This window comes from Etheostoma cragini, chromosome 7, assembly GCF_013103735.1.
Source record: "Etheostoma cragini isolate CJK2018 chromosome 7, CSU_Ecrag_1.0, whole genome shotgun sequence".
Classification (NCBI taxonomy): domain Eukaryota; kingdom Metazoa; phylum Chordata; class Actinopteri; order Perciformes; family Percidae; genus Etheostoma; species Etheostoma cragini.
This window is the reverse complement of record NC_048413.1, coordinates 485,156-492,848: the sequence shown is the minus strand read 5'-3', so window position 1 is coordinate 492,848 and position 7,693 is coordinate 485,156.

The window sequence follows — 7,693 nt, the reverse complement described above, 5'->3', positions numbered from 1 at the left end:
GTTAGCAAGCAGGGCTACCAGCAGCAGGCTAGCAGCTGGGCATCCAGGTGGTGGCTAGCAAGCAGGGCTATCCGCAGTGGGCTAGGAAACAGGGAGAGGGCTACCAGTAGCAGGGTAGCAGCAGGGCATCCAGGAGGTGGCTAGCAAGCAGGGCTACCAGCAGGGCATCCAGGTGGTGGCTAGAAGAAGAGCTACTGACAGCAGGCTAACAGCAGGGATACCAGTAGGAGGCTAGCAGCAGGACATGCAGGTGGTGACAAGCAGCAGGTTAACAAGCAGGGCTACCTGTAGCAGGCTACTAGCCAGGCATCCAGGTGGTTGCTAGCAAGCAGCCCGATTGTAACATGCTCTGGATGAGGCTGGTAACGGTCTCAAACGCTCCTCCGTTTATCAGAAATGAATTATTGGCAAAAGAGATGTCCCGCTATGGGCAACTCGTCTCCCCAGTACAAATGGTGTCTTTGGGCTGCAAATCCCCGAAGTTAAAGCCCGTTGTGTGTCACCAGAGACAGGTGGACATGATTCTCAAGACACAACTAGTGATCTGAACCTGTCCTTTTTTTTTTAAGGGTGAAGTGTTTTAATTATGTGTCTTTGCCTCACCGGCGACGGTAGGGAGGGTGGATGTCGGAGCGATGATCCACCGGGGGTCCCTGTGGTGGTGGACTTGTAAGGGGCGGTGATCCCAGGTACTCCGGTGGTCATTGATGGCCCCACCACTTCAGGTGATGAGGTAATGAGTAGGCCTACTCCGGGAGAAAAGATCAATGATCAAAGCAAACACAATGAGTGTGTGTCAATGTGTGTGGATCTGCTGGAAGATGAAGGTATGTCTGATGAAGAAATATTGAAAATTGCACAGAAGAGAAAATCCATGGATTCTGTGCCAAAAAAATTCAACAGCTAAGAAGACAAATTATGAAGTGCTTTACCAGAATCAGAAAGGGATTTTAGCTTGACTCAGGAGGAACAGCTGTTACCTCACCTTCTGGGGGAACATCAGACTCCTTATCTGCCAGCAGACCTCAAAAGGTCTCTGCAGTCCATTTAGGGAGCCAGGCTGCCCCCAGTAGAGGAACACTTCCCTGATCTCAGGCTGTTTATACAGTCTGCTCGGCCTCTCATCAGAATGTCTGGTGAAGAAGTGCTCTCCAAGCAGGAAATATACCGCCTGAGGAAACTTATGGCTAAGGTAAAAGCACAACTTATCACTGATGAAGATGATTGAACATGTGGTCTGGTGCTTTCTCTCTTTACTGTCATGATGCTACCGGAACTGGGATAATGTTCTAGAGAGTGTAAAAGGTTGACTCACTAGATAGAAGTTGATACTGCCAAAAAGTGTCTGGATGCACTGCGTCCCTCAGCGCGTCCTGTTCCTCCCCAAAGAAGAGGGGTGATGGGCCTGGTCCATCTGGCCAGTAGAGGTGCTGGCTAGTTCTTACAGAGAATGCTCACTGGACTGATAGAGGATTTGTGGAGACCTATACACTGCTGCATTCTGCAGAATATTAACAGCCGCGTCCTAGATTTTAATTTGTTTTTAGTGACAATGCCCACACCGCTGAATTCAACAAAGCCCTGTTAGAAAATGGTTCTATATGAAAAGTACTTTAAATAAGTTATAAGCCCCTCACACCCATAATCTTACTTTTATTATTCATTCAGTTTACAATAGCTGTTCCATTTAGCTGTCATCAACACTTATGTCTTAAACACAGACATATTCAGGAATTAATTTAGCAAGATCAAGTGTCTATGCACGGTTATCACAGTAGGCTGTGGAATGACAGGATGACTGCCTTCAATCCCAGATGAAGAAAGTATTAATTGCATATCTTTGTTTTAAAGTCATATTCCAAACTCGTCAGACCCCCTAATGAAAGACACTGGGTCCGTAACTGTTGGAGTTGGAGGATTAGGTAATTCACGTTCTTGCAGAAAGACTATGCGAAACATGACATAAATCTGACGCAATACCTTTTCCATCTTTATGGATTATAGCTATTGTTGCAAAAAACTCTGGTGCCTCAAATCGCTCTCATCTGAGCTCTCCTCGGGTCCATCCTCACGCAGAGAAGCAGCATTTGGTCCTAAAGCCTGGGTGTACCTTGAGCAACCGAGCTCAGCAAGCCTTTTCTAATAAAGACCCAGTAGCCCACGATGCCCCTCTTCACTTAAACTGAAATGAAGAAGGGGTGTGTCAACACCTCAGTTGAGTTAATGTAGTTCACCTTAATTAACTCTAATGTATGAACTACAGATAATTTAGATTCAGCCACAAGGAATCATACTGTAACACATAAGGACCTAAAAGTGAAGTCCATGTCATATAGGCTTCCTAGTTGCATGAATGGGCACGAATCTTTCAACTATTGTCATCAACAAGGGACCTTAAAACAGCAAAATAATAGTGATTTCTGAATGTGATCTTGGGTCATTAAAACAAGGACAGTTGTTCTAAGCCAGTAAAGGTTTAGAGATATTCAGCTTTAAATAGTTACAATTTCTAACAATGCCCTCCTCTTTAACCTGAATCTCACAAATAAATGTATATGTTCTCAAAACACAAGTCCTTCTGTAACACATCAACATTTTAATACACATCAGAGTAGTCCGACCCAGCTGCTCAGCTATGCCCATCACCGCAGCTTTAATAATTAACAGAATGCTGTTGCAATGCAAGGAACTCATCAATATTCAATCAATATTACTGTTGCCCACCAGAAAAGATCTCAACCAGTCTGATTGCTTGTGTTGAAGTGTCTGGTACACCTCTGGGTACACCTGAGGTTATCAATGTACACTTTGTCATCGACAGTGCTACCAGGCGTGTCCCTTTTTCCTCGGTAGGGGACATGGGTCGGGTGCTGCTCGTTGTCTCAAACAGTCACCACACATCAGCTGTACTGGTGCTTTGGGTGACAAACCATTAGGCTAAGTGGTTACCTTTGTTGGCAGTGATGTGAATACCAAGGCTAGCTCAATCGGTGCACCCGTTTTAGGAGCTGACGCAACAAGAGCTGGACAGTATTTACTGGAGGAGACAGTACATTAATGACTTGTATTTTTCCATTTTAGACGTCTCTTCCTTTTTCTGTTCAATCATTCTGTAAACAGTATTTCTACTGTACCTCCTGGAGTAAACAGTAAAGTGAAAAACCAAAAACTGATTTGCTTTTTAATGGAATGCTTTTTAATGTGAACATTACATGTGGACACACAGTTCCCAACCAAGACATTTAGTGTAAAAACGGTGTTTTGCATGTAAATACCTGTAAAACTGAAACATAAAAGTCTATGCAGTTAATGTAATTTCAACAATGGCCAGTACTTTGAAACCTGGTCCACTTTGATTACTCCATGTACCTTGTGAAGTGAATACAAGTGTTATTCTTTGACAGAACAATTCCCTTTTGAGTCAGATTTCCAGGGTTTTGGTAAAGTTAGTGTGCAGAGAAAGATGTGGTCTATTTTAAAATGAAGAGTTAGTCTATATTTCACTAGCATGGACCACACCACAACCATGTGTAAGTTAAAGATTTAATGAACATTATGAATGTACAGATAGATGAATTGATGTGGATGTTGTCTGATGGCTGGTCTGGGAGGAGGTGTGATGACCGGGTGGAGGAGACTCAGAGGGGGTTCCGTCTCGGAAGCAGTTTTTGCCCGAATAGCTTACAGACCCCCAGACGGCACCTAGATTAGACATGAGAGAGATGTGCAACAGGAAGGGAAGAAGGGGAAGATGAATGAAGCGGAGGGAAAGGGTGGGTCAAGTAATCAGAGACACGAGTCTGGCTCTGCAGCACAGTACATGGAGGTTTGTCTGGTGATTAGACGTGTGGTTTAGGCGTGGCCCTACTCCCGATCCTAAGTTAACAAATTGACTCCATTTAACAAAATGTGTTTTTGAGAAGAAAATTAGCCATTTGGCCAATTGTGTAGGTGTAATTCTGTGTTAAGAGTTCAGAAAAAGTATCTGAAGTATGGGTAAGCGCTTGGTAGGGATTGAAAAAAACTGTTCCAGGCTGGATAAAAAATCACCTAGAGGCTAGAAAGACCCGGACAGACCTCCGTGACCGCTAGCTCGTTAGCTTATAGCTGCAACAATCGTTGAGTTTCTGTCTGTTATGGTTATTACATGATTGAAATATGAATCAGCATCCAAAAAAGAGACAGTTCCAAATATGATGACCTTGAAATCAAAAGGATGAGAAGACATTGAGCAGTCTATAAAAAGAGCTGCATTAACTCAACACCCATAATAAAGTAGCCTACATGAATAAGTAAATGAAGTACATAAATAAATAAATACCTTAAGTTATGAAGTATGACCTCCTGACGAAGCCACCCAGCTGCGTCATTCTCTCCAGAATGGCTGGAGCGTCTCCTCTGCATGGACTCCTTGATGGATTCCACTGGACTCTGTGGCCATTTGCTTGCAGACAACCTTTAACCATTCTGTATCCTGGGATAGGGAGCCTGGTTTTTCTAGAGGACAGCATCATCCAGTTCACTGTCAGATAAACTGCTGTATGTACAGTACATAGAGGGCACTCCTCTATTTCTACATTCTCCCCCTTCTCATCATTTATCCAGGTTTTAGATTACATGTCGTATTCTCTCAGGTACTCCTGGATTCTGTAAAGTTGTTGTAGTTGTGAGAATACTGCTGTTGAAGTGTATTATTGAAAATGTTCCATCCATAATGACATTTTGGTATAATACTCACGGTTACAATTGTTAATATTGTAAAGATGGTTCTCATGATCTATGCCATTTTACATTTCATGCTCATGTTGACAGCTACCTGTATATTCCAATAATCCTATTCCTCCAAGGTCATCATCATTCACATCTCTAAATGGTAGAGAGATATCCATATTGTGCGTGTGTGTGTGTGTGTGTGTGTGTGTGTCATTCGATCTTTTTAGGAAATTATAGGCCCTTGGTGTTGATATATCATACTTCATACTAGACTACTACTAGACTAGTAGTAGTGATACTAGACTTGCAGATGCATACACATATTGACAATACATTTGTATGTATAGTATACAATGCCTCCCCACATTATACATGTATAGAACACATTCTTATGTTTCTCACACACACCCCTACATATTATATACTGACGATAAAAAATATATAAATTTCTTGTTTCTGAGAGTTTATGTCTTGTCAGATTAACACACATATTAAATTTGTAGTTTCAAACTCCAGCATGGATCCATATTTCATTACACCGCATGACCCATTGCTGAAATATTCCCATTTCATGACTCTGCAAGACTGTTTATATTTGTGTGTGTGGCAAATGAATGAGAGAGAATACATAGCTTAATAACCATATGTATAATACATTTTGAAAGGAAAATAACATGCAGCATATAAAGTGTTGTTTACTTCCTAGTGGAGTTATTGAGACACTGTGTGAGTCACTGTATGCATGTGTGTGTGTGTGTGTGTGAGCTTCTGGCAGCACATGACAGAGCTCAGGGAGGTTTCTGGAAGCGGCTGGCACGGGTGTTTGACAGCACTTGGTGAGAAAGGCTGTTGAAGTTGTGAGGTAAGAACTGATGAGAGCAAATCCACGTCCCGGAGGTTGGCAACACTTAGGTTAACACTGTCATCTATAAAAATGATAGCTCTTCTATATTTGGATTTATATCTTCCACTGAATCTCAACAGATCACAATCACCAGAATAAACAAAAAGAAACTTAAATAACTTGAACCAACACAGGGATGCAGGACTGGAGTCCTGGACTGGGACTCCAGTTGCAATTCTCTGGACTTGTTACTCGACTCGTGCTCTGATGACTTGGACTAAGACTCGAGGATGAATGAAATAGGACTTGGGAGATGGATGAAGTTTCTGACTACTTTTTCAGTGTAATAGCTGGTGAATGAGTACTGGAGTGCTGGACTCAGATTGGAGTCTTGGACTCGTACTCAAGTCCGACTCAAGAGGCTATTCTCTGGAATCGAATCAGACTCGAGTCGCTTTTCTCTGGACTGGAGTCCAACTCAAGCTGCTAATTTCTGGACTTGTTTCCAACGCAAGAAGCTTTTCTCTGGACTTGTGACTTTGACTCAAACACAGGTAAAAGTGATTCAACTGAGACTGGACTCTCCTTTGGTGACTTGGACTTGGACTCAACACTGGGGACTCAAGATTTGACTTGGACTTGAAAGTAACACTGAACCAAACGTCTTCCTTAATTAATCACTCACGTGTAAATCAGACAATTACATTCCTGTTTAGGCATCCCTGGGCTGTGATTGGCTGAAATACAGAGGACGTTGTATCTATTTTGAAGAGCTTTGGATTGTTTTGTGAAAGCATAATTAGATGATTGATTAACCCAAGAGACCCTTTACCAGAGCTCCATCTGTTAATGCTGCTAATATTTACACCAGGACAGACGGTTTTGATTAATTATGGAAGTGTTGAAGTCTCGACCGAAGCAACAGAGGGGTTCTAATTCCTAAAGCCGCATTAATTGATTTTTGGCCACAAGCTGAAAGGAGGGCTCCGTAACAAACTGGCTGCAACAGAGCAGCTAATTATTCTAAGTGTCTGACAACATTTCAGAAAGGATTTCTAAGGAGATCTTTTTTTAACCCTAAAAACATCAAGAAAAATGTAAAAAAACTAGACTTAATGTACAGTGAATGAACATTAATTTTAGCATTGTAAAATACACTTCATTAAAGCTGACATAAATGAAATCAAATAAAACTTTGAAAAGCCCTTTTGGGTTCAAAACTCTGGTCCTGTTTGAAATTAACACATAATTTACCGATTTACATATGAAACATGAATATGTTTGCTGTAATTCGCCAAAATTATTGTTTTTTTTTAAATGGATTCTGGTGAGTTTAGTGCTAGCGTTCTCAGAGCTGTTTGAACAGAAATGTTTTAAAGAGGTTGTAAAAAGGTCTATCTCTGTGGGGATCCTACATTCCATGGGACTCCATCATGTTGTCAGACACTTAGAATAATAATCTGAGCCTGTCATTGGTTAAAAATTCACTCCACTTTTATTGGACAGAATGGATGATGCACCCTTGCCCCAAACGGTTACATTGCAGCCCGGTCTGTGGCTGATACGGCGTTCATGCTTAATACTGGACCAATTTCAAAGATAGTTGTTCCCATCAGTCACTTAGAAATAAAAACATAGGAAAATGGGGTCCAGGTTGAAAAAAAAGAATACACTTTAAGCTCAACATTTCACTTTTCTCACTATTTACTTCAAGTGGCTGCTTGTTTGTTGCCGCAGCCGCCTGCTAGACAGATAGATAGATAGATAGATAGATAGATAGATAGATAGATAGATAGATAGATAGAGATTTTCAGTAATAAAGCTACCACCTGCACAGCAGCAAGCAGTAGACAGACAGATGGTGAAGACCAAAAACAGAGCTTAAAGAGAGTTAAAATCAACCACATTCAACAGGTTTCCAGAAACACGACTCTACGAATGATGATGTTTCTGTGTAACTGCTGGCTGTGTAAATAAGTAACTGTTTCCTCGCAATGTTTCCTAGTTTGCCATGTCAACTTAAAAGGTGGTGAAATGTACTGTACAGTATGTCAATGCTGTGTTCACAACTTGTTTCCACTGCTCCCACGTGGCCAAAATATCACTTGTTTAAATTAGTGTTAATATCAAAATTAT